This window comes from Mus caroli, unplaced genomic scaffold (genome assembly GCF_978045245.1).
Source record: "Mus caroli unplaced genomic scaffold, Mus_caroli_1 scaffold_5, whole genome shotgun sequence".
Classification (NCBI taxonomy): Eukaryota; Metazoa; Chordata; class Mammalia; order Rodentia; family Muridae; genus Mus; species Mus caroli.
Window position 1 is genome coordinate 110,944,355 of NW_028227260.1, and position 26,715 is coordinate 110,971,069.

A 26,715-nucleotide genomic window follows, 5' to 3' on the forward strand; every position below is an offset into this window, starting at 1 on the left:
TGAATTTGTATCAGGCATATAGACTGCCATTTAGACGTCCCTGCATCGTTTTGATTTTCCTCTTGTACTTCTTTGTGGGGCAGCCCAGGCTCACAGAGAGTGGTTTCCTTCTTCTTTTCTTCCTCTTTCCCTTCCTTTCCCTCCTGTCCCCTCTCCCTCCCCTCCCTCTTCCCCCTAAATCCCTCCCTTCTTCTCTCCTTTTCTTTATTTTCTTTTCCTTCCTCTTTCCCTCCTTTCCTCCCCTTTTCTCTCTCTCCTTCCCTCCTCACCCCTTTCCTCCCCATCTCCTCCTTCTCTCCCCTCTATCCCTCCTCCCCGACTCCTCCCCTTCTATCCTTCTGTTCATCTTTTCTATTCATCAAACCCTTAAACCATTAGCCAAAATGCAGAAACGGAACCCAGTAAACCTTCAATCCCGTTTACATCACCCCTGACATAGTTCTGTACGATTTCAAAGCAGCAGGTACATTTTCACAGAGCTGTGGTCACTCTGTGGATGCTTTGTGCCCTGTTTTTCCCAATTAATGTTATTTCATATAGACATTTCCACATATTGAAGCAAGCCACCTGCTTGACTAACTGTAGAATTGATACAATATTCTTGGCTTGGCCAGTCTCCTTACTTTTGGGCATTTGGGTTATTTCCAAGTTTCCCCTATAATAAATGGTCTTGTTATAAATAGTCTCATAAAATTACATTTTCTCTTTTGGATTATTTCTATGGGGTAGAGTCTCATAAATGAAATACCAGGTCATAGGGTGAGCATGGGATTAGAGCTCTTACCTAAATCCTGACTGTGAGGCTAGAAACAGTTCAGGTTAAGTTAAATTGTTTACATATTTGGTCTTTCCCCATATTTTTCACTAAACCATTGTTTGTTGTGGCTTGAAAGACTTTTTTTCCACTATGACTTCTTTTTTCCCCTTTCTTATCTAAAATTAAAAATACTAATTAGTCAGTGTTAGGGAGATGACCAGATCTTTTGAGAAAAAAAAAAAACACATTAAATCCTCATTTGAAAATGAAGGATTTCATTTGCACCCCGTGGCTAGCCAGTGTGAGTCAGCCAATAGCCTCTGGTCACTGCACTTGGGATAGAGCTCTGTCACAGCCTCCTGTGGGCTTGTCTGGGACTGTCTGATTTCATTCCTCTCTTTTGATGTTAAGAAATAAAGTTGCATTGTGTGAAGACTGATTTCTTTGTATAATCATTCATTCACTCTACAAACATTTGTTGCCTAATCCCCATTTGCTCCTCACTGGGCATGTGATGTGCCAGGCACTGACAGAGTGGGCCCAGTTTATCCATGTCTGAGTAAAGGCTGCCGGGGCCAAACAGTGGCTGTGCTGCACCTTTGGGCACAGCTGGCCAAGTGCAGGCAAGCATAGCCTTTACTCTGAACAGTGCACCATTTATATCGAATTTTTAAATTGCAGACACAATTATTTACATGCTGAGTTCCATACCTTTGCAAGAGCTCAAGCTGTCAGCATAATATATCTCATTACAACTAACACTGGGCATGGAAAAGATTACTTTCCAAGGCTGTGAGTGCAAAACATCAATTAAGCATAGGAGAGAACAGTTAGCTGGCATGTGCTTGAGCTTTTGCACCTTTGGGAGGAAGGGAAAATGCACGCACTTAATCTTTTATAGCTGCATCAAATGAGAAAGGAGAAAACAAAGCCACTCCAGTTAGGCTAGTGGATTCCTTAGTCATTCAAAAGACGTCTATGCCTCCCTTAAGTGGAAATGTACAAGGTAGTGAGACCAGACACAGACAAGAGGTGACTTCTTCAACATGCCTTCAACATTCAGTAGAGGCATGTCCACACTTGGGTGGGAGGCTTCAGAAATCAATAACAGCCTTATCCAGCCTCAGTGTTGGGAGCAGCATTGGAAAAACCACCTTTCTCCGTGTCACTTTTGATTTCTTTCCTAGAACAAGAGAAAGGCCAGATTCAACAAACAGTGATGGAGTACCACCTTCTGTGTGTGGCCTTAGGATGTGGAATCAGAGGGTTGTTCTGTATGAAAACTTTACTAAGCAGCTCTAATCTAATGTTCCTGCCTGTCCCTATAGAGAAATGATCAAACTGAGTAGGGTGTGCTTATAACTTCTTTTCTTCTTAGTATCACTAGTGTCTGTGAGAGATGAGGTAGGGCTAGACCTCATGACACATATCTGTCTGAGGCTCCAGGACAACCTGTGCAGAGTCAGTTCCCTCCTTCCATCTTTGCAAGAGTTTCAGGATCAAACTCAGGCTGCCAGGGTTGCATGGGAAATGACTTCACCTGCTGAGCCATCTCGCCAGCCCTAGTGGTTTGGATGTTTGAACAGAGAAATCAAGGGAATGTGAATGTGTACTGAATATTACATCATGACAAAGGGTTAATTCTGTTAGCTATAGAGATGACATTTTGGTCATCTAAAAATGTCTGAATCTTACCAAGGCTGATGTTAAGTATGTTCTTTTGCTCTCCTTGTTTTTTGAAACAGGATCTTTCACTGAGCCTGGAGCTCACGGATTCTGGCAGAGTAGCTGGCCAGACAAGCCACAGGGACCCTGGTGTCTCTACTCCCCAATTACAGAAATTCATGTCCAGCTTTTTATATGGGTACTGAGGATTCAAACTCAACTCCACATTATTGCACAGCAAACACTCGTCCCACTGAGCCATTGCTCTAAGCCCTTTTTATCTTTTAAAGCAGTTTCTGAGACACAGGATGAAATGAAGGGACTCTAGTATTTACTATGATGTACCTCAAAGGTACTGGATGGACAAGGAGGTCCTGGAAAATTCTAATTGGCCTTCAATAGCAATGATGATTCAGTGGGTCAGGGGACTAAATATTTTCTGTGTTTTGTATTTTTTGGATAGTTTCCTATTAAAATGAGTTTTATGATTAGTGCATTAATTTGAATACTTAATTTGAATATTGGTCTAGTAAATTGATAGCAGTTTAAAGCCAGATCCTGTAGGATGAATAGGCTGTAAAATTAAGAACAGCATTATTTAATGATATATATAAAACTTCATATTACTGTGCATTTTAAGAAACCATTCCTCCAAGCTGGGCATGGTGGCGTATGCCTTTAATCCCAGCACTCAGGAGGCAGAGGCAGGTGGATTTCTGAGTTCGAGGCCAGCCTGGTCTACAAAGTGAGTTCCAGGACAGCCAGAGCAATACAGAGAAACCCTGTCTCGCAAAACAAAAACAAAAACAAAAAAACCAAAATAACAAACAAACAAACAAAAAAAGGAAGAAAAAAAGAAAAAAGAAACCATTCCTCCAGCTGAACGCTTGCTAGATCACTTAAGAAAAGCAGCCCTATTATAGACATACAGGTGCAAATAAATGCATAAATCAAAGAATGCTATGTCTATATTTGTGGGAGTAGAGAACAAGAAATAACAAGTTTTGCTGAATGAAGGCTTCCACTGAGACCAGGTAGAGTGGGAGACTGCCTTTGTGGAAGATGGCCTGACTGTAGCAACTGTTAAATTACAAGGTAATTCATCCCCCCAAAATTGTGTTTCACAAGTGTAGTTGCAAACCATAACATGGTAGTTTTTTCGGGTTGGCCAGAAACTGCTATAAAAGTGAAAATTCGCCAATAGCACTGGCAATAGTTCGAAATGTTTTGCTAGGGGAAGTCTATGAGACCCCTTTGGCTAAGTACTGAAAAGAAGATGTAATGAATTCATGGCACAGAGGTTAGCATATGATGTTCAGTGGGGTACTGTCTTCCCCATTATACAGTAACTTCTTTTAAACTCCTTTTCTCTATGTATACACTTTGGAAGCTTCTGCAGTAGTAAGTAGCTTACCCCACCCCAGACTATCTCCTCTAGCTTACCCTCCTCCAGCTAATCCTCCTATTCTAGTTTCCCCTTTGTTCTTTTATAACACAATATTCCACAATATTCTATTTCTCCTTCCATGGAAGATATGTACCCCCTTCCCCTCGCACGCATGCCAGCTACCTAACCTCTGTGGCTATTCTGAATGAAACACACATGTCTGAAGCTTAAAAGGTGGGGGAGGGGGAAGAATATGATCAAAATATATTGGGTGACAATTTTTTTTTTTCAAAAAGTGAAAAATTCTGACTCCTCCAAGCGTGAGTGAGTGACAGACAGGTCCTTTCCCTTTGGGGTCCTTTACAAAATTAGGTTCTCCTAGGACTTGTGAGTGTGCTCTTTGTTGTTGTTTGTGGTTTCTCTCTCCCATCCTGGAAGGTCAGTTAGGTTTGATTTGTTCGTTTGTTCAGCTGGCGCTCTCAGTAGTCCACAGATGGAGTGTTAGGTGAGTTTTCTGCCACCTGGGTAACTAACACTGGGGCCTGTGAAAATGGTTTTCTCTGAGATGATCCGTCCCACAACCCACACTCAATCCAATTTCCTCACAACTGGGAGAGGTCTTGCATACGGGCTGACCCAGCACCCCCCTCTCAAGCTCCCTCCTTGTTGGAGGGGGAAGGGTGACAAGAGGGACAGTGGGAGAAAAGAAAAGAGGGAGAAATTTCCATACTGACAGATGTGTCTTGATTAATTGGCATCTATAAAACAGGCTCGCATACCTGCATATCTAGCAAGAAAGGGTCGCCCGGCTAGGACTAGGGAATCAGGTTGTAAACTATTGTTTCAGCTAGTGGCTCTTAACTGTCTGATCTGGAAGCCTATTCAGATGAAGTCCTCCCTTGCTGGAGGGGAAAATGCAGACCCATGAGACCATCTGTAGTGTTAGGGTCATTGTGAAATCACACACTGAGACGCTCCTGAGTTGGATGTGGAATTGATAATATTCTTCTTAGATGCGTTAAAGAAAGTTTGTATCTCCATTTAAATTTGAATACAATCTTTGGGCTTTGAGAAATCATTGTCACTGTGCCAAGTGACTAAAAAAAAAAAAAAAAAAAAAGAAAGAAAAGAAAAATGATTGATCTGGCATTGACTGTAGTGAACAGACATGGCCCCCTAGCTGCCTTTGGAGAGCAGCCCAAACTGTTGGGACTCAGCCACCTCAGGCACAGATGTGCTTGCCTTTCTAGAATGGATGTCTTCCAGAAATGCTGGCTCTAATGCCAGCATTTGTAAATTAAAGCATATTTCCCTCATCAACCTCTGCACTAAACTTATAGCTGCTTTCATGACTCTTTGGCTACTAAGAAGTGATACAAATCACAGTTTAGAATGTGACAAAACTGGGTGATTTTTTTTTTAAATTAAAAGAAGTTACAAAAGTTTCCAAATCCACATTCTAAGACAAATTTTACTTTTATATTAAAGGGATTAGAAAAAGGTCTGATTACATCTGAAGAAGGACGTTTGGCCTATGTGTTTCCTTGGTCTTTAAATTACTCTCTTGCTCACTTCTCTAGATAAATATTTCTTTTGAAAACTCAAAGCAATTAGCTGCTCCTCAGTGAGGAGGCTTATCATATAGGAAATCTCTTAATTGTTTATTTATTCATTCTTAAGGTAATCAGTACTGGCAATGTTTGTTACTGCACTTTTAAATTCAGACTTAAGAAGTCTGCATAGCCAACCCACAAGACTGAAGGCTAATTCCTCCAGAAGTTGTTATTTCTATGGGTAGATTCCACCTGATGAATTGTACTTACTTGTATTTGACAACATTTCCTTAATTTTTAAAACATCACTTTAAATTCCTTTTAACTTACAAATATTGATTAGCTCCCGAGTGATATTTTGTATGTAATGTGCAACAATCAAACAAGGGTAGATAGCATATCATTGCTCCAAACGATCAGTTATTTGTCAGGAGAATGTTCAAAAACATCTCTTCTGCTATTTTGAAATAGATATGGTTTACTCATCTCCTTCCCAGCGTCAGAAAGCCACTATTACACATTCAATTTCTATAAGATCAACTCCTTTAGATTCTATGTAGGAATGCAATCAGCTCTCGCCAATCTTCCATCCCCTTCCCCAACTTAGCCTCTTTCTCCCCAAGTAGCACTCATGCTGCCTTCATGTACTCTGTTAGCTCTCTTCCTTTCCCTTTCAGGCTTCCCCTTCCTTGCTTTATGACTTGTAAACCCCATATGTATGTAATATTATAAATAATGATATAATAAGATAATATATATCTAATGTAGGAATCTGCATATGAGAAAAAAAACATGGTTATTTGTCTTCCAATCTTGCTTACTTGTCTTCATTTAATTTCCAGTTCCATCCATTTTCTTGTAACTTGCACCATTCCATTTTTCTTCATAGCCAGGTAAAATTCCATTGTGTGCACATAGCACATTTTCTTTTCTATTGATTATTGATGGACATCTGAGCTGGTTCTGCTTTCTTGTTTTTGTAAATAGAGTGGCAGTGAACATGGATGTGCAGGTATTTTCTGTGGTAGGGTTTTAAATGCTCTGGGTACATACCCAGGAGTGCCACATCTGGATGATAGCATACTTCTTTCTTGAGTTTTTGAGAAATCTCCACATTGATTTCCATAGCAGCTGCCCTGGTTTCCACCCCCAGCAGCAGTGAGTAAAATGTTCCTCTTTCCCCACGTCCATGCCAGCATTTGTTGTCATTTATTTTCTTGGTGACAGCTATTCTGGCTGGGCTGAGATGGAATCTCAAAGTAGTTTTAATTTGCATTTCCCTGATGGCGCAGGATGTTGAACATCTTTAAAGTGTTTATTAGTCATTTGTATTTCTTCTTTTGAGAGCTGTCTGTTCAGTTCATTACCCTGCTTATTGATTAGAAAATTGAGACATAATTTTTGCAGTTATTCTTGATATTAGACCCATGTCTAAAGCTTGAAGTTTTATTCAAATTGCTCCTTTTCATTTATGGGATATGATGCTAATAGTAGGCATATTCATATAGTTATTTTGAAATAATAAAAAAATTAAGGCTTTAGATACTTCTAAAATAATAAAAGAACATGTGTAAGTTAAAGCCTGCATTGCCCCATGGGACCTACTTCCATGTTAGTTCCTCCACCTGGCAGCTAAAATGCTTTGGGTTCTCTCTGTTTAGTGTTTGCACTAGCTTCCCTGATGCTCTGCTCAAAACTAGATTTTCCAGTCAGTTTTCAATGCAGCTGAAAGTAGCTTTAATTGGTTGCTATTTACATTTATGTATATATGTAATAAGTATATACTTTCCATAACCAATTATCCACCAAAGTCCAAGCTCTTAAAAATTACATTAATTCCACAATGAAAAAAATCACAATAAAAATGATTCTTTTGATTTTTTTATTTTATTTTATTTTTTGATGACTCATTTTGTGTCTCTGGCTGTCCTGGAACTGACTATGTACATTAGGCTGGCCTTAAACTCACAGAGAGCAGCCCACATCTGCCTCCTGAATGTTGTGATTAAAGGCTATGCTTGTTTGTTTTGTTTTGTTTTGTTTTGTTCTGTTTCGTTTTGTTTTGTTTTGTTTTTTAAGACAGGGTTTCTCTGTGTAGCCCTGTCTGTCATGGAACTCACTCTGTAGACCAGGCTGGCCTCAAACTCAGAAATCTACCTGCCTTTGCCTCCCAAGTGCTGGGATTAAAGGTGTGCGCTTCTGCTGCCCAACTAAAAGAGATTCTTAAAGAAAAATCCTAACAATGCAAATAAAAAAGTTCTTTTTGTTATGAAAAGGTGAAATTTTAAAGACTTGATGTTTGGAAAGCCTATGAAGAGTGTTTGCTTCTGTATAATGCTAAGCATTTACATTAAAATGGAAAAATATATATTTCTTAGGTATATAGCCACAAATATTTACAAATATCCATAGCACTGACTATTGTAGTTAATTAAAGGCATGGCACAAGTGCTAATGTTACATATACAAATATGCCAAGTATTTGATAAAACACAGATTCATTTTCTCCCAAATTAGCATGATATTCATTAATTTGACAGTGTTATCTATTTCTGTTTCCAATAAAAATACATATACTAAAGATTTCTGGCTGCATTTTTAAAATAATCTGCAGGACATTAGGATTAATCACTTCTCTAGTGTTGATAAATTCATTGTGTTTCTTTTATTTCAAAACTGGAGTCTTCTTATAGAATGGCCTTTCCCTGTAAGTCTTTGGGCACACTGTTAACAAATATGATTATGCAAAGAACAAATGAATATTGATTAAACTGAATAATGTATTATTTTCTAGGATAAATCTATTAAATTAACTCTCAATGAACAAACAGCATGAGTAAACCAGCTACTTTCTTGAAGTGATCAGTGGCTTATTTTGCACTGCTAGGAACATAAAAACCAAAGTCTGAAACACCATTTAAACTGATTTTATGATTTTCCATTTATGATTGTATGTCTACAAGTAATGAATTTAAGTTTATAAGTAAATAGGTTCCTTTAAAAAGTTATAAGATATGCATATGAAGAAGAAGAGGAGAAAGAGGAAAAGGAGGAGAATGAAGAAGAGGGAGAAGAAAATTCACTCTAAGTCCATCAATCAGAGGCAACCATTTAGTACTTTCTACTTTTATTGTTGATAGTAGTGTCATCTATCACTGTTCTCAAATGCTTACTCCTTTTCTGCATTATGATGTTAAAGTTTGCTTTGTTGTTTTTGCCTTACCTGTTCATGTTTTCTTAAGTTACAAGTAGTTAATACAATGCTGAACAAAACCACTTGCACACACACACACACACACACACACATAAGCCCTTTCTATCATTTCAATGATTAACCAAACTAGTCATTTGACACTAGCCTGTGCGTGTGTGTGGAGGATGTTTGTGTGCATGTGTGTATATGTGTGAAAGCACACACGCACGTGAAAGTTCATGTGGGCAAGAAATGAAGCTTAGAGGACAACCTTGGGTTTTGATCTCTTACTTTTCACTTTGTTTGAAATAGAATTTTATTTTGTTCACTGCTCCATATGCCAAGCTAGTTGGCCTGTGAGTTTCTGGAGGATTCTCCTGTCTCTACGTTCAAGGAGGTTTGAGTAATCTGTGCTGGCTAGTTTATGTCAACGTGACAAGCTAGAGTTAGCCTAGAAGAAGAAACAATTGAGAAAATGAGACAACAAAGGAGAAAATGGACAAAGAATGGATTGTAGGCAAGCCTGCAAGTCATTTTCTCAATGAGTGATTGAAGTGGGAAGCCCCAGCCCATTGTGGGTGGAGCCATCCCTAAGCAGGTGGTCCTGGGTTCTATAAGAGAGCAGGCTGAGCAAGCCATGAGGAGCAAGCCAGTAAGCAGCACCCCTCCATCTCTGTGCTTCAGTTTCTGTCTTGCCTGAGTTTCTACTGATTCCCCTCAGTGATGGAGAACTGTAAGCTGAAGTCAATCTTTTCCTTCCTATGCTACTTTGGGTCATGGTATTTTTTATCTGAGCAAGTTCTTTAGCTTGTTCCATCTCCCCAGCCCTCCTGTTCTTCTTGCCTTTGGTTCATTCTATATCTTTTAGACAGACCATATTCATTTCCCTCAAACCCTCCCTAGAGTCTCAACACACTTAGAATAAAATTCAAACTCTACACTGGCACACGTGTACATCTGCTTCTTTGAACGCCATCTGTTTCCATAGGCTCCTTTTCACCCTTGTCCCACTCACCAGCCTTGGCACACATGCTCTAGCAGAGTTCAGTCTTGTCTGGGAGCTATGCACTTAGGCTCTTCCACGTGGCTGCCCATGCTTCCTGCTAACTCCTCAGGCTTTCTTCAGGTCAACTCCCTTCTCAGGAATGTCTTCCTTCCTTCCTTCCTTCCTTCCTTCCTTCCTTCCTTCCTTCCTTCCTTCCTCCCTTCCTTCCTGTGTAGCCCTGGCTGTCCTGGAGCTCACTCTATAGACCAAGCTGGCCTCAAACTCAGAGATCCACCTGCCTCTACTAGGATTAAAGGTGTGTGCCATCACTTCCAGCCTTCCTTCCTTCCTTCTTTCCTTCCTTCCTTCCTTCCTTCTGAATGTCTGTCATTCTTTTTTCTTGTTGTCTTTCTAGTATTTATGGTTTTATGGGAAATGAAGAGGCTAATTAATTATTCCTCAGTTTAACACATATGCAACCTTCCTGGGGCATAAACCTCCAGAGGGCAGGGTTGTGTGCTTTGGCTTCTTGCAGTTGTTATTAATCCATGGAAATCCCCTAACAACGACTGCCGCTTTCAAGAGATGTTTGTTGACTAGATACATTCATTTTGGATAAACTGTTAGAGTACAAGTGGGTGAATAATGTGGACTGTGACTTTGACACTGCCATTTCACCTCTCTGAAGTCCACTGTTTTCATCTGGAAATTGGTGACTAATCCTAACTGTCCTGGTTATCACCATCAGAGCCCCAAGGTTACGAACCAAGGACTCATTGCCCTAGCAACCTTGCTTAGTTGAAGATGCCTTAACTTGTCAAATTCCAGCTGAATTGCAAAATCCACATGCCCCCATTAACTTAGCAGGTCCTCCTAACTGCCCAGGGCAGATCTAGACCTGCTCATTCTGGGCTACTCCTTATGCTGAAATGTCAAGTGACCTTGGACTTATTATATTCTCATTAAAAGAATTTAAACTTGCAGTATAATCACAGATTTGTTCATGGGAAGAAAATAAGTGGCACCTGATTCCTGGAAATCTCTCCTCTTCTCTAACGATGGTGCGCATGCTATGCTCCCTTGATAACCCAAAATACTACTTTAGGAGCTCAGGCCCAGAACTGTTCCACTCATTGGCCACTGAATACAATTTCTTGCCTGCTCCATTTGGTTATGTTTGCATGGCACTGAGCGTAAAATGAGTGTGCAAATTCAGTCACATTGCCCTTCAAGGTAGCATGAGTTTTAAAGTAAATACCAGTCCTGACCCTGTGCCACATCTTCAGAGGAAAAAAATAAAAACAGCTTTGGGTCCTGAGCAGAGAGGAATTGTCCCTAAACACTGGCTTTAGGAAGTTAGTTCCAGAAAAAGAATAGAGGACAGAATGAAGGACTTGTTCCACACAAGGCCACTAGAAGGTTGTAGTTTCTGGGAACAACCTTAGTCAATTGCCCTGCCAAGAGTTGTTGCTTCCGCTTCCTTCCGCTAGGTGTTTCTGCTGCTAACTCCATCATGAATAGGTAACAAGCCCCTCCAAGGCCTTCCTTTATGTCCAGAGAAGAATGGCAGTGGGAATAATTAGGCTGCAGTCTGCAGTTTGATTTAGAGTGATTTTACTGCTATCATCTTGTTAAACCATCCCAGTAACACTTCCGGCAGGCTCATTCTCTTTTTACTGACGAAACTCAGAGAGGAGGTGTGACACACCCAAGGTCACACAGGTCAAAACTAGTCGATCCAGAGTCTACCAGGTCCTACCAGGCCTATGTTCTTGGATAACATGGAAACTCGGTTTTCTAAGTGCTAAAATGTTGAATCCTTGGAAATAAAGTTCAAATTATACTGATAACCCTCTTTCTAGGATCCTTTTGTAGCTTGTATGTGATTGAGCAGCAGAGAGCTGAGTTCTGGGTTTAGCTTTAGAGCAGAAAAGCCCTATGTCACTATCCACAGTCAGCCTTAAGACCTGAAGAAGTTAAGCTAAGAGCAGGCCCTGACTGATGCCTGTGGCAACCCGTAGCCAGCTCAAGGGAAAAATTATCTCGGACGTTTAAAAACATGTTTTGAGTGTACCAGAATAAGTGTGTATTTCTAGTAGTAAATTTCCCCAAACCACACATTTTATTTTGGTTTGAGCTTTTTGGCTGCCCACCTGCCAAAAAAGCCTGAGGCCTAACGCTGTAGCTGCCTCTGCAAAGTTGCACGAGCTGCATAAACAGTATCAGTGGAAACAAGTAAGCTTAGCAAGCTAAAATGTGTGTGTGTGTGTGTGTGTGTGTGTGTGTCTGTGTGTCTGTGTGTATATGTGTCTATGTGTGTGTGTGTGCTGTCCACTTTAGAATGTCTTTGAATAATAACTGGAGCTATTTCCTTTGAACTTGCTGTGTGAGGGGATTGTGGTGATAAATGCAGTGTATAGCACCCGCCTTTGGTCCTTGCACTGGCATCTTGTTACCCTTTCAAGACTGTTACCTGGCTGGCAGAAATGGGGCCTGCAAACAGCCCCTGTGCCTTAACTTTGCTTTTTAAGATTTGACCTCAGAAATCTGCATCACCGAGCAGCAGTTCAGCCTCCACTTCTGGGTTGGAACCCCTTGCCTCTAAGACAACTTCCTTGGGAGTTCTTGGATCCAAGGTCTCTCCTGGTCCCAATTCTCACTCGCTTAAGAAAGTCTACCTTTCCTTTTATCTGTCTGACTTAAGTGTAAGGCTTCAAGGCCTATTCATCTAAAATGCCTTTAGAACCTTCTTTGCCCTGCCTAACTTTCATGCAGAATAGGTGATCCAGGAATCTACATCTCACGGCAGGAATTATTCGTGAGCTAAGCACTAGATCATACCTGGAAAGAGTTTTTTTGTTTCTGTTTTTGTTTTTTTGAGTATTTCTATCTGTCTCCTTTTTGCTTTTTGGTATTCAGCACAGACATGACTGTTCATTGAGTGAAGACACAGATAGCTATTGGAATCCATGCTTACTGTGGAACATTTGGAAACACACCAGAAGAGGGAACAGATCCCATTACAGATGGTTGTGAGCCACCATGTGGGTGCTGGGAACTGAACTCAGGACCTCTGGAAGAGCAGTCAGTGCTCTTAACCGCTGAGCCATCTCTCCCGCCTCAGAAAGAAGTTTTGAGAAGAGCTGATATAGGAGGAACTGTATTTGTATTTCCTTAGAACCTTAGCCTGTTTTCTTCACTAGTGGCACCAATAAAAGAATCTAATTCTGTGGTAAAGAATTATTTTCACCATGAGGTGTGCTGTGTGCACGTCTATAATTTCAGCACTCAGGAAGCAGAATTGGAAGTTCAAGGTCATAGTGAGTTACACCTTGAGATCCCATTTCAGACAAATGGAAGAAAGTAACAACAACAAAGAACCATATTTAGCACATTATACATCACCCGGTACTTAAATAAGTATTCACTGAAAGAAAAAAAGAAGGAAGAGAGGAAGGGAGGAAAGGACAGAGGGAGGAGGGAGGTAGGGAGGAAGAGGGGATCCCAGGAGTTGGTCTTTCAGGTGTCCTACTCAGTGAAGAACTACGTTTGTTGGATTTTTGTTTCAGACTTTCAACAAGGACTGCCAACAATACAATCCCTGAGAATCCTCCTTCAAGAGCACAACTCCATTGAGACTCAAGTGGCCTTGTGGAGCCCTATGCACTGTACATGACTCCACCCTCATTGGGCAATACCTTGGAAACTGAACTCTGTAGACTATACTTCTTAGGCTTAGACAAAGGGTGTGCAGGCAGGGGGGGGGAGCTTAGGATTTGACTTGTTTTGTTTGTTTGTTTGTTTTTCCACTTTATTTTTGTCATTGAATTCAGTGTCTACAAAGTCTGTTTACTTTTCTCATACAACATTCTATAGTCTGCTTTTTATCCTGCAAATAGGTTGGTTCAACTGCAGCCCCCATGATTGTATCAAGAGAACAACGGGTCCCAAAGACAGAGGAGAGGCCAACAGTGCATCCCAGGAAAGAAATCAAAATAAGGATAAAGGGAAAGTAATGACTCTGGTCTCAGAGACCTGTGTAGTGACGAAAATATGAGACTGAACTTGTTCATCGTGATGGTGGCACGGCGTAGGAGTCATACATGCTGTGTTCCTTATTTATTACTGATGGGCACTGAGCCCCTCTTGGAGAAGTAAATAGATGTCATGATATATATATATATATATATATATATATATATATATATATATAATTGCAGATGATAGCAATACCTATATCATAGGGTTGGGCTATCAAATACTGTATGTAAACACCTTAGCACACAATATATTTTAAGTGTTCAATTAAGGCAGCTGTTATGAAAGCACACATGTTCCAATAAGATAACATTTCTCTAATGGCTCTCTGTTGGATAGAGATTGATAAGCACTCTGAGAATAGTTTTGTTTTTGCCTGCTATCTGCTCCATATTCTGCTGAAAGAAGATTCTGCTGAGGATTGCAGATATCAAAAAAGAAAGATTTGTAAAATTGTGTAGAAACTTAGAATCCATACTTACACAATTGTCTATACTTTTGTAAATAAATGGGGAGAAGTAAAAGCTTTTTCTGACATGAAAACCCAAGTAATACATGTTTAAGGATGATTAAATTAGAAAAATCACCTCTTGGTAACCATCATAGTAATGATTAATTCAGCCAAGAAACATCAATGGCTGCTCAAATTAGTGGGTAAAGGTTTGATGAGAAGTGGAGGATTGACATAGTCTTAGGTACCTCTACACAGAATATCTAGTAATCACAAAGAGAATAACTTTACAGTGGAGGATCATGGCAAATACTGCTACCTTAATGACGTGATCAAAGAGAGCATCATTAGTAAAGACAAATTGAAATCATATGCCACCTGATAGGATGCTGTGAGAACACAGCATCCTGTCTGTAAAAAAGGCAGAGTTGGGAAGTCATTGTGAGAAATTTCCAGACACATTTAAATGAAGGGACATTCTACAAATAAGAAATGTATTCTTTAAAAGAGTGTCAGGCTTGAAAACACAAGGAAAGACAGAAGAAGGGAAACACATTCCCTGTTCATCCTTGATTGGATCCTCTTGCTAGTGTGGACCTTATTGAGGCATTTGGAGAAACCAGAATGATGGATGTTTAAAGATTAGATGGCTGTGATGTATCAATTTTAACATGTCAGTTTTAATGGCTGAATTATGGTTATGTAGGAGAAATATATATGCCAAAGCCTCTGAGATAAGCCAGGGTGACCTTGAACTCCTGATACTCCTGCCTCAACCTCCCCACTGATTGCATTATAGGCATTTAATCCACACAGGCATACAGCTGTGTCTTATTAATGTGGTGCTTCAGTTTACCGAGGGTTCTGTTCATGCCAGGCAAGCATTATACACAGCAAGCAACATCCCCAGCCCTGAAGACCATTCTTGCTACATTTTAGTGACTCTTGAAAAATTATTTTCTTTTAAGGAGTACAGGTGGGAAGCCCTTTACCATCAATTCAGGAATAATAATTTTTAAGTTGATGAAAGGAAATTAAAATGAATTACTACACTACACTTAAATGAAGCAAGTTTGAATCCCCACAACGCCCCCCCCCCAAACCCCTAGCAGAAGCAGCATGCTAGCACAAAGCCATTACATTGGGGTGCTTTAGGGTGCCAGTACCTTGCAGAGGAAGTCTGCAGAGCCTTAGCAGGCTTGGAGCTTCTGATCTCTGGAGCTTTGAGACTAGAAGCAGCTGCAGGGATGAATTCCCCTCCACAGCCCAGCAGAGCCCAGCATCTTAGCTGCTGAGATGAGAATGAGTCCTGCCTGCAGTCACTGGTCCTGGAGGCTGGAGTCCTGGAGGCTTGCTTCAGAGAGTGCCCTGGCCAGACTGAAGCCTCCATGGGGACCATCTTCCATCTCCTGAGAACTGCCTATTCAAGTCAGAAGTTTTTGGTCTGGGGAGTCAACAGTTCTCCTCTCTTCAAGAGAATTGGGAGAAGATGTCTCTTTTTAATGTAATTTTTAAAGGTAGGCATATCTGCCATCCTAGCACAAGGGAGGTAGAGGCAGAGGATTGCCATGAATTTGATTACTATATAAGCAGTTTGTGTTACATAGTAAGTTTTAGGCCAGCCTGGGTTAAATAATGAGACCCTGGTCTCAACCCCACCCCTCATTTACTGGCATATAGTTATTGTGCAAGTGATATCTGTCTATCTGTCTATCTAAACTATCTATCTATCTATCTATCTATCTATCTATCTATCTAATCTAATCTAAATCCACAAATGAGGAAAATACAAGCAACATCTGAGGCTGAATTATTTTGCTTAATGTGATGTTTTACATTTTGTTATTCTTCATATCTAAATAAATCTTGATTATGTGCATGTAGCACATTTATTTACTCATTCATCTATTGATGGGTAACTAAGGAAAGTCCATAATTTGACCATTATGAATGAGGCTGTAATAAATATGGATGTAAAAATAACTGTGGTTTGTTTATTTAGAGTCTGTTAAATATACACCCAAAAGGGCTATAGCTAGGTTCTATAGTAGTTCTGGGGTTTTTTTGTTTGTTTGTTTTGACGTTTTTGTTTTTTGAACCTACATACTGATTCATGGTGATTTCCATAGTGACTGGACTAGCAGTGCACCAGGACTCCCCTTTCCAGAATTCTTGCTAGCTTTGTTGTTGTCGTTGTTGTTATATTGAAACATTAAACATTAAATTGTCTTTTGCTATCAAGACAATGTAAATTAAAAGCTTGATGTGACTGAAGCAGCATTTCAAAGTTTTACAAGTAAAATTTTTAAATAGTGAGGTACAGCACAGACTGCCTGGGCACAAATCCCAGCTCCACACTTAGTGAGATTGCAACCTTCTACATCGTCTGGAGCTGCTCCACATTGGTATCCTCCCCTCTAAAGTGAGTTAGGAGTTAATGCTGTTTAAACTGCTTAGAGAGTTACAGTACAGAATGTGTGCTATAGCTGACAAATAATGAACAACAACAACACTCAACACTGCAGCCCAATACAGACCTATCCAGCCATCATTGCCTTCCAGAGGAAGGAAAATATTTGTCAATAATTTGCATGGTATGGATAAACATTGTTTTACTGGCTTATATGCTCCTAAAACTCCCCAACTGAGCCAGGACACCATGAATTCTACACATCGATGAGTGTGGTGTTTGCCTCCTGAAGCTACTAAAGTTTTGTTTGTTGAGTTCTCAAGCTGAGTCAGACAGGAGGTCACCGTTTGAAGTGCAGCAGGAGGGGTCAGGATGGATGAGCTGCCTGGCAGCTTCTGCACAGCTTTTCTGGAACACTTGGTTGCCTGAAGAATTATGTGTCCAGCAACTGCACTAGGTAGACTGCAGAAGTCAAGCTTCAAAGGTAACAAACATACCAGAGTGCACCCACAAACAGGTAACCTTCCTTGAAGGCTCTTGCTGATGTCACAGAAATGAAAAAAAAAATCTTGGGAGAGTTTTCTCTTCAAAGCTTACAGAGTTTTCACTAGAATAAAGTGTTCTACCCATAAAAGAGATGAAGTATCAGTTAATGTCAGTCCTTTGCTAAACGCAACAGCTGGGGACTCACTGCTGGCAGAGGGGGGTGAATTGGATAATGGAAGAAAGCTTAAAGCTTCATGAGCCTGACAACAAGCAGCTCCACATGCATTTGCTTGTAAGGACTTATCAGTGCTACACGTACTCAGCTCCAGCTCCACTCCCTACCCACCATTCCCGAAATCCACATACTGTTGCCAACCAAGGCCTGTGAGCCCAGCCTTGTCTGTTACAGCAAAATCTGTCTAGCTATTTGCTACTGTGACAACAGTAAGTATTGTGCTACACAAGTAATGTTCACAGTGCATCTTGATCCCCTCGCCTGTCGCAAGGAGGCTCTTGCCAAGTATGCCAAGTATGTCAGCTTTCTGCCACTCTGACAGAATACCTGGGATAATGAGCTTGTAATGAGGGAAGATTTCTTTCACTCACAGCTTCAGAAACTCTGTGCATGGTTCACTGGCTCTGTTGCTATTGGGCCTGTGACAGGGCAGCACAGCATGGTGAGAGTGTACGATAGAGCAAACATTCTCATCTCTTGGAAACCAGGAAACAGAAAGAGGGGAGGGTACAGATTTGATATGTCCCCTTCTACCTCATGTTGCTGATGCCTCAACTTCCTTTCACTAGGTTCCACGACTCCCTGGCGATTAAAGACAGGGGTCCCTTGTGCTTTGGGGGAGAGACACTTATTTAAACTATACATTGACAGTCAAGTGTGAAGGGTTCTGATCACTATTCCTTAACAGATTCTTGATAAACAACCTAGTGAGATTTTGCTAAAAGGATCCAGATATAGCTGTCTCTTGTGAGACTAGGCCGGGGCCTAGCAAACACATAAGTGGATGCTCACAGTCAGCTATTGGATGGATCACAGGGCCCCCAATGGAGGAGCTAGAGAAAGTACCCAAGGAGCTAAAGGGATCTGCAACCCTATAGGTGGAACAACATTATGAACTAACCAGTACCCTGGAGCTCTTGACTCTAGCTGCATATGTATCAAAAGATGGCCTAGTCGGCCATCACTGGAAAGAGAGGCCCATTGGACATGCAAACTTTATATGCCCCAGTACAGGGGAACCCCAGGGCCAAAAAGTGGGAATGGGTGGGTAGGGGAGTGTGGGGGAGGGTATGGGGGACTTTTGGGATAGCATTGGAAATGTAAATGAGGAAAATACGTAATAAAAAATATTAAAAAAAAAGAAACAACCTAGTGAAGATCCAAGTTCGCATATATTTAAGAACCATCACTTCAGGGACTGGAGAGGTGGCTCAGTGGGTAAGAGCACTGGCTGCATTTCCAGGTCAGTTCTGCACCCAGGTTCAATTCTCAGAACCTACATGGCAGCTCACACACATCTGTATCCCCAGTTCCAGGGGATTTAACACCTTTATCCAGACATACAAGCAAGCAAAACACTAATGGCACATACAATTTCACAAAACCATTAAAAAAAGAAGTGTCACTTCAACTAGTCTTGAGGTTACAGTATGTCTGAATAATCATAATAGCTTTCAATAATATTTAATTGATATTAAGCCATCTAAAAGTCATCTTGAGTAATAAATGTTGCTTGCTGTTCTTCCCTTTGCCATCACGGTTCTTAGAGGTTACCTGTTTCCTGCCTGCATTTCCTTATATTTACTCCTTTGTAACTTGTCATTCTATGTGGTACAAAGTGCTAGTTAACTACTGCTGTGTAACAAATAGCCCCAAGAACAAGGGACTTAACAAAGTATACTTATTATCTCAAAGTTTCTTCATGATAAACAAGTAGGTGTGGCATCACTGGATTCTCTGGCTCAGGCTGTCTGAGGGGCTTCACTGGAGTTAGTTTTCCCTAAGTTTGATTTGTTTCCATGCTCAGGCATGTAGCTGATGGCAGGATTCAAATTTTATTTTCCTAAGTGGCTGGATTAAGGGCCTTTTTTTTCTCCTGCTGATCAGAGATAAAAGGTCAGAATCAGTTATCACTGCTATTGTTTAAAGCTTAACAGAAGTCTTGGCTGATAACTTATAACGTGTTGTTTCTTTTCATGTTCTTGATTGAGTCTAAATTTTACTTCACTGATAGACAATACATGCTCTGATCTTAAGATGACCTAATGGTGTTCATATTATCCTGTTGGAAATATAAATAGATGTATGAGTTAAAACTTTTTATAGGAAAAAATATTCCACAGTATTTCAGTTCAGTAGACACCAGGTACCTATAGTGGGTAAGAGAGAAGTCAGATTTAATTCATCTTTTGAAAGGCTCTTCAGTGGAGGGTGAAGAAAGGAGAACCATACAAGATAAGATGACAATAAGAATAGTAATAGAGGACTTTTTTATTTTATTTTTTTGAGGACTTTTTTATTAGCTATTGCTCAAAGAATGCAGCCACCAATTACAGTGCAAAGATTCCTTTGTAAAAGTAGTAGTAGCTCCTAACTTCTGAGTCTCCTCTCCAGACCCCAGAAGAAATTTTGGTGTCCCAAATCTTCTAACTACAGACATTTTATGTTTTTAATTGAAATTTATTTTAATTGTTGCATAGAACACTAATATTATATTTTTGTCAATTATGTGGCTTATGTGATACTTTAACGCACAGATAGAATCCATTACTTAAATCAGGGTAAACATATCTAGCCAATATATATCATTTTTATGGTAAAATTATTTAAAAATATTTTCCTCCAAGTTTCTGACCATGCAATAGCACTCAGGACTGCTTGCCTCTTATCCATCCATAACTCCATCTGGTAGAAATTATCTGTCCATCTGTATGTGCTTTTAAAATGTTGTTTGCGTATGGTGCATGTAGTACAAGCGCATGAATGCAAAGGCTACAGCAGATTATCAGCTGTTCTCTATCACTCTCCATCTTGCTGCCTTCAGATAGGGTCTTTTAGTGGCTCAGTTGGCTGCCCACTGAACTCAGGATCCTCCTGTCTCTAGCCACTCACACTGCTGGGGTTACAGACATGAATGGCCATATCTAGATTTTTCTTGAGTGCTGAGGATTCAGACGCGGGTCTTTATGCTTATACTTTGACCCGTGTAGCCATTTCTCTATCCCTCTGGAACTTATTGATCAGACTTCATCTCTGCACCCTGCAACTAAAGCTGTAACAGTTTAATTCCTATACATCCTTTCATTGCTCAGTTCTCATGAGTTGATCAATCAGGATTTCAAACATCAAAATACAGTAAGTGGACTGGCAAGGTGGCTTACTAGGTAAAGACACTTGGTGCTAAGCCTAAGACCTGAGGTTGATCCTGGGAACCCAGGAAAGAACTCACTTCCTCAAGTTGTCCTCTGACCTTTGTGTTCACCGATGTTCACTGTTTAGCACAATGTCTCTGTTAGTATGGAGCACCTGACTTACAAACACTTCTCTTTTATTCAGACTTAACACTTTTCTTATCTTTGGAGTGCTAACTTGGGTTAGAGGCTTCCTTGTTCTTTGCTGAGTCATTTTAACTCAGGGAGTGACCTTAATTCTTTCCTTGTTCATATCACTTCCTCTCCCTGCAAACATTGCATGCTTTAACAGTATGACTCCTGAGCAGTTACATTCCATCCCTCTGACTCCCATCAGCTAGCTGAGAAGAAACAGCCAGTGTTAGCACTTCAGGGCTCTTTGTCTCCGTATCTCCTAAGAAGTAATATACAAAGTATATGGCTTCTTTCCTAACTAGATCTCTCAGTTCAAACAAACCCTATATTCACTGAATCCGGCTTATTTTGCCTAATATGATGATTTCCAGTTGCATCCATTTTCCATCAATGACGTAATTGTACTTTTCTTTATGGCCAGATAAATGTCTATGTACCACATTTTCTTTATCTGTTCATCTGTTGCTGGATACCTAGGCTGGTTCAATAACTTGGTTTCTATATAGTTCTGCAATAAACGTAAGTGTGCAACTATCACAATTTTTTGCTCATTTGTGGATGCTAGAAATTTTTTTTTACAAAGATATATGAAAGCACATACATATGTTGTAAAAGCAGAAGGGAGATTGGGGAAAGGCAGGGCATTATTGGGAGGGGATAGAGGGGAGGGGAAAGGGAGGGTGAGAAAGAAGAGGACATGGGAATGAATATTACCAAAATCATGTTATATTTAAGAGAAATTGTCTATGAAACCTAACAGCAATATGTACAATGAATATGTACTAGTAATAAATCATTTTTAAAAAATTACACTATGCTTAGAACAGACACCCCAAAACGACCTTTATCCTACATAGTAATATTAGCTTTCTAGACAATCACAAGAATTGCACTGACGTCATAAAGGGCTCCAATTACTTGGTGTTTCTTTCAGTCTCCTGTTCCATCCAGAAGTCTTAGAGCCTGAAGATTCTTTAAGGTGGTTTCCATATTTGGAAGGCAGCAGATCCAAATAGCTAGTCATGAGCCTTAAAAACAAAACAAAACAAAACAAAACAAAACAAAACAAAACAAAACCTACAAACAACAGCAACTAATATTTACTGGGTGCTGTTATATGGTAGGGCCTGTCGATCAGCTCTAAGTGCAAGGGCTGGAGAGATGGCTCAGTGAGGAAGCATGAATCCCCAGAACTGACACAATTGCAGACTCTGGTGCCCGCATGTCTAGAATCCCAGGACTCCTATAGGAAGCCTCTCACAGTGCTGAGCCTCAGCTGCTCTTCATGACCCCTTCATGCCTTCAAAACCAGTACCACCTGGGTGACTCTTACACATTACCAAGTCCCACTGCAGGAGGAGGTACAACCTTGGCTACCTATAGCCTTCTTGTGCTCTCAGGAAACACTTCCCAGAAGATTTCACCTCAATGATGCTGGTCTTTTCTTAATCACAGCTAATTTCTTAGCTCTAGCTAACCAGCATCAATCGTTCCAGTAATGCAAAGGTTTTACTTTAGTAGTTCTGGTATCTTGTTAATCACAGCTGATTCTTCAGCCTCAGCTAACCAGAACCACAGAATAATCAAACTCCAAAATAGCAATGGCCCTGAAAAAGAGTCTTTAATTTTTCCTCTGAAATTTCACAAGCCAGGCCTCCATCTTCTGTACTGTTCTCAACATTATCTTCCAAGCTCCTACACAACATCCCACAGAGCTCTTAACACCAAATGGATCTTCAAGCCCAAAGTTCCAAAGTCCTTCCACAATTCTTCCCAAAACATGGTCAGGTTGTCATAGGAATTCCCCACTATGCTGTTACCAATTTGTCTTAGTGTTTCTATTCCTGCACAAACATCATGACCAAGAAGCAAGCTGGGGAGGAAAGGGTTTATTCAGCTTTCACCTCCAAACCGCTGTTCATCACTAAGGGAAGTCAGGACTGGAACTCAAGCAGGTCAGGGAGCAGGAGCTGATGCAGAGGCCATGGAGGGATGTTCTTTACTGGCTTGCTTCCCCTGGCTTGCTCAGCATGGTCTCTTATAGAACCCAAGACTACCAGCCCAGAAATGGCCCTACCCACAAGGGGCCCTCCTGTTTGATCATTAATTGAGAAAATGCTCCACAGCTGGATCTCGATCTCATGGAGGCACTTCCCCAACTGAAGCTCCTTTCTCTGTGATAACTCCAGCTGTGTCAAGTTGACACACAAACCCAGCCAGTACATGGGTGCTCTCATACCAGATAGCCTGATGTATCCAGCAAAATAAAAAAAAAAGCAGCCCTATTTTTTTTTTTTTTTTTTTTTTTTTGGTTTTTCGAGACAGGGTTTCTCTGTGTAGCCCTGGCTGTCCTGGAACTCAGTTTGTAGACCAGGCTGGCCTTGAACTCAAAAATCCGCCTGCCTCTGCCTCCCGAGTGCTGGGATTAAAGGCGCGCGCCACCACGCCCAGCTAAAGCAGCCCTATCTTAAACAAGGTAGAAGATCAGAACCAACATCCAAGGTTTCTCTCTGATATCCTCATGTGTGCCATAATATTCACACACTCATGTTCACATATACACAGGTGTGCACAGGCAAACACACAGACATACACAAAGGCAAAAACTTAAGCCTATTTAAAGCGCCAGTGTTACGCAAGTGTAATAGTCACAGGCTAATGAAATGCTTGTGTCTTAAATCCATGTATGCTTTGGTCATTTGGGGCTACAAGGATAATGAGTATGGCCATCAAACGAAATGCTGTTAATTACTCTCCACTAAGAAATGTCTTACCTCTGATCTAGCGAATAATTAAGCAGACAAGCAGAAGGCGGCTCCCTGTACATATGCTTTGTAAGAGCTGCTTTCTACTTAGAGTTCTCAGAGAGAAGATGAATCTAAACTGCTTGAGTGAAGGCCCCATCCCCTTTTTAGCTGATGAAACTTGTCTAGCTCAAGTTGGTCCAATGCACCCCTACTCCTAAGAAGATGGTGGCTCACAACCATCTGGAATGGGATCTGATGCCCTCTTCTGGTGTGTCTTAAAAGAGCAATGATGTACTCATATACATTAAATAAATAAATAAGTAAATGAATGAATGAATAAATAAATAAATCAGTCTTTAAGAGTATTCACTATAAAGGTCCTCCCTTTCTTAAAAAAAAAAAAAGAATGGGGAATATAAAACTAGAAAAACAGTGCAGTGGTTAAGAGCACTTAAAACTCTTCAAGTGGACCCGAATTTGGTTCTGAGCACCTATGTAGAGTAGCCCACAACGACCTGTAACCCCACCCATTGCTCCAAAGCCCTCTTATGGACTCTGTGGGTACCTGTACTCACATGTGTTTGCATACACATGAGCACACACACATGTCATAACACCTAGGGGAAAAATGATTCCCTTTTATGTCTTTCCTGGTTGATATCTATTATGAAAAGTGATCATATTGTGTATTCTTCATAGCTTAGGAAGTTACAATAATAAGGAGGAAAAGAGGTAGAAGAATGCTGATAAAGAGGAAGAGCTTCAAGCATGCTAAAGTTTCTGGGTTTGGTTCCTCAGCACAAGGGGATTAAAAAAAATACAGTCCAAGGCTCAAGTCAACCACTATATTGCACATTGGATCTCCTTTAAACTGATTTCTCAAATGACAGGAAGTCAGTCAGCTGCAAACAAAGGCAAACCTGGGCTGAGATGTCTAGAAGAATTAAGGGGTAGGTCTAGACAGAGGCTATACTATTCTTAGAAGCCTTTCAACATGACAGACCCCAATCCTCCTCTCTGGAGAAATTGGGGTTGGAAAAAATTGTTTAATGAACTCAGTTATGATCACTGAGAAGGGAGCTTCCCTACCCGGGGCCCAAGCCTCAACTCCAAGGCTGCCTTTTTCATACAGGGCTTTGGACTGGAAATCAGTGGGGGCTCTATGCTTGGGTGCCAAAGACATACAGGGAGACAGGAGGGGGACCACGGGTGTCATGATTACCCAGCACCAGAGCTGCATGACTTAAACACTGGGGTATTTTAGGAGGGACGGATGCTGACTGCAATCTGCTTAAGTCCAAGGTTGGGGACTCTGGGAAAACAGAACTAAAAGAAAGAAAACAAAGCATAACACAATCTACGCTGCACAGTACAGGGACAATTATTAGAGGAGTAACAAGAAAATAAGATATGAAAAGGTACAAAGTTGGAGACTAGCTTTAAACTCCATCTGGAAATGCTAGGGTGGAAAAGGGGCTGGTTCATTTTCTAAGTGGTGCTCCTGAAAAGGCTTCTGAAGGCATGTGGTGTTTTATGTTGAGAAGACCAAGGAGTGCTGTTCTAGAAAATTCCTCTGTACATAGGAAAAAAGATGTGAAAGAAGCCACAAAAGCAAATAGGAAAAGGAAATACAACCCTTCTATGAATCTTAATTGAATTGCCAGTTCATATTTTACGCCTGGAAAAAAATAAAGTCTCACTCATCAAATGCTACCTTAGGATTATAATATACACATGCATATATAATTGTACCTTACATAAATGAAACATAATTAAAACCATCATTTTGTATGCTAACTAAAAATATTTAAGAAAGGCACAAAGCTGAAAAGTTTTCATCTAAAACACAAAATACAAAACAAAACAAAACCTCACCCTGCATATTATTTGAAAACCCCAAACCACAAAGCAAAACCTGTTTAAATTCAGGAAATGAAAGGTACTTGTTTTGCTCACAATTACTCCGTTGCTGTCATTTTGCATGGTTTAGTTTTCCCACATGATTTTTCTTCAGGTCCAGTAAAATTATTTTTAAAAATGATTTACTTCTTTGTATTTTATGTCCATTAGGGTTTCACCTGCATGTGTGTCTGTGTGAGGATGTCAGATCCCCCGGAACTGGAGTCACAGACAGTTTTGAGCTGTCATGTGGGTGCTGGGAACTGAACCCCAGTCCTTTGGAAGAGCAGCCAGTGCTCTTAACTACTGAACCATCTCTTCAGCCTTACAATAACATTGTTAACTCAAAAGAATATGAGGAAATCGAAATAGAAACATGGATATGGATACTGATTTCAACCCTAGCTTTAAATATGTAAAAAGAAGGGTAAAATATATTCCCAGTTATACTCTTATTCCCTTAAGATTTATTGATTGATTGATTGTGCGTTTTCCTGTGTGTAGGTGCCACAGAGGCCAGAAGAGTGGGTCAGATCACCTTGAGCTTGAGTTATAGACAATTGTGAGCTGCTGGACACAGATGCTGGGAACCAAACCACAGCTCTCTGCAAGATGAGAAAGTACTGATGATTAGGTACTGAACTATGTCTTCAGGCCCCTTCCTTTCTTAAACCGCTTGGAATCAATAAGTCCAAAACCTTGTGATTTCTGCTGACCTACAGTGTTATTGTGTTTCGTGTGGCATGCCAATGGAAGGCTCAAAGGAAAGCAGTGAGAGTAGACTCTAGTTTGGACTCTAGGTCATCTCAGAGCTAAGATCTTCTTTCTTCCCCTCCTCCTCTTCCTGCTCCCTCCTTCTGTTCCTCGATTGTCTTCTTTTCCTCTTTCTTCTGCTCCTTCTTCTTTCTCTTTTTCCTCTTTTCTCCTCTTCTTCTTCCTCCTCCTCTCTCTTCCTCCTCCTCCTATTATTTTTCTTTTCTTCTCCTTCCTCTTCTTCCTCTTCTCTTTCTTCCTGTTTTCTCCTACCCCTCTTTTTCCTACTCTCTCCTCCTCTTTCTCCTCTTCTCTTTACCCTCCTCTTCCTCCTTCAGAAAGTCTCACATAAATCAGCTACCCTCAAATTCATAATCCTCTTGCCTTAGCTGCCAGAGTACTGGGGTTCCAGACATGTGCCATCTCACTAGACTCAAGATGGACTTCCTTTTATCCTCTGGTAACACATTTTGTTTTGTGTCATATTCCAAACTTATAAAACTATAAGTGATTCGGACCCAGGCTACTTTCAGGTATATATAGAATCGCTATCATCTTCTAAACTAACAAACTTCTAAATTAGCATTTGCTCCTTCTGTGTCCAGAGATGTGTTATGCTATGGGAATGCAGTAGTGATGAAGCCTTTGTCCCTGTTGGGATGAGTCTAGCCCTCAGAGGTTTTCAGATAGACAGGCAATTAAAATATGGAGTATCAAGGACTCTGAACAAAGACTCCAGGTACACAAGCTACACAAGAAAGATAAATGTAGAGGGTCCAAACTCATGGTGGAAGGGCTTTCTTGCCAAAGCAATTGGTGAGTCCAGTCTT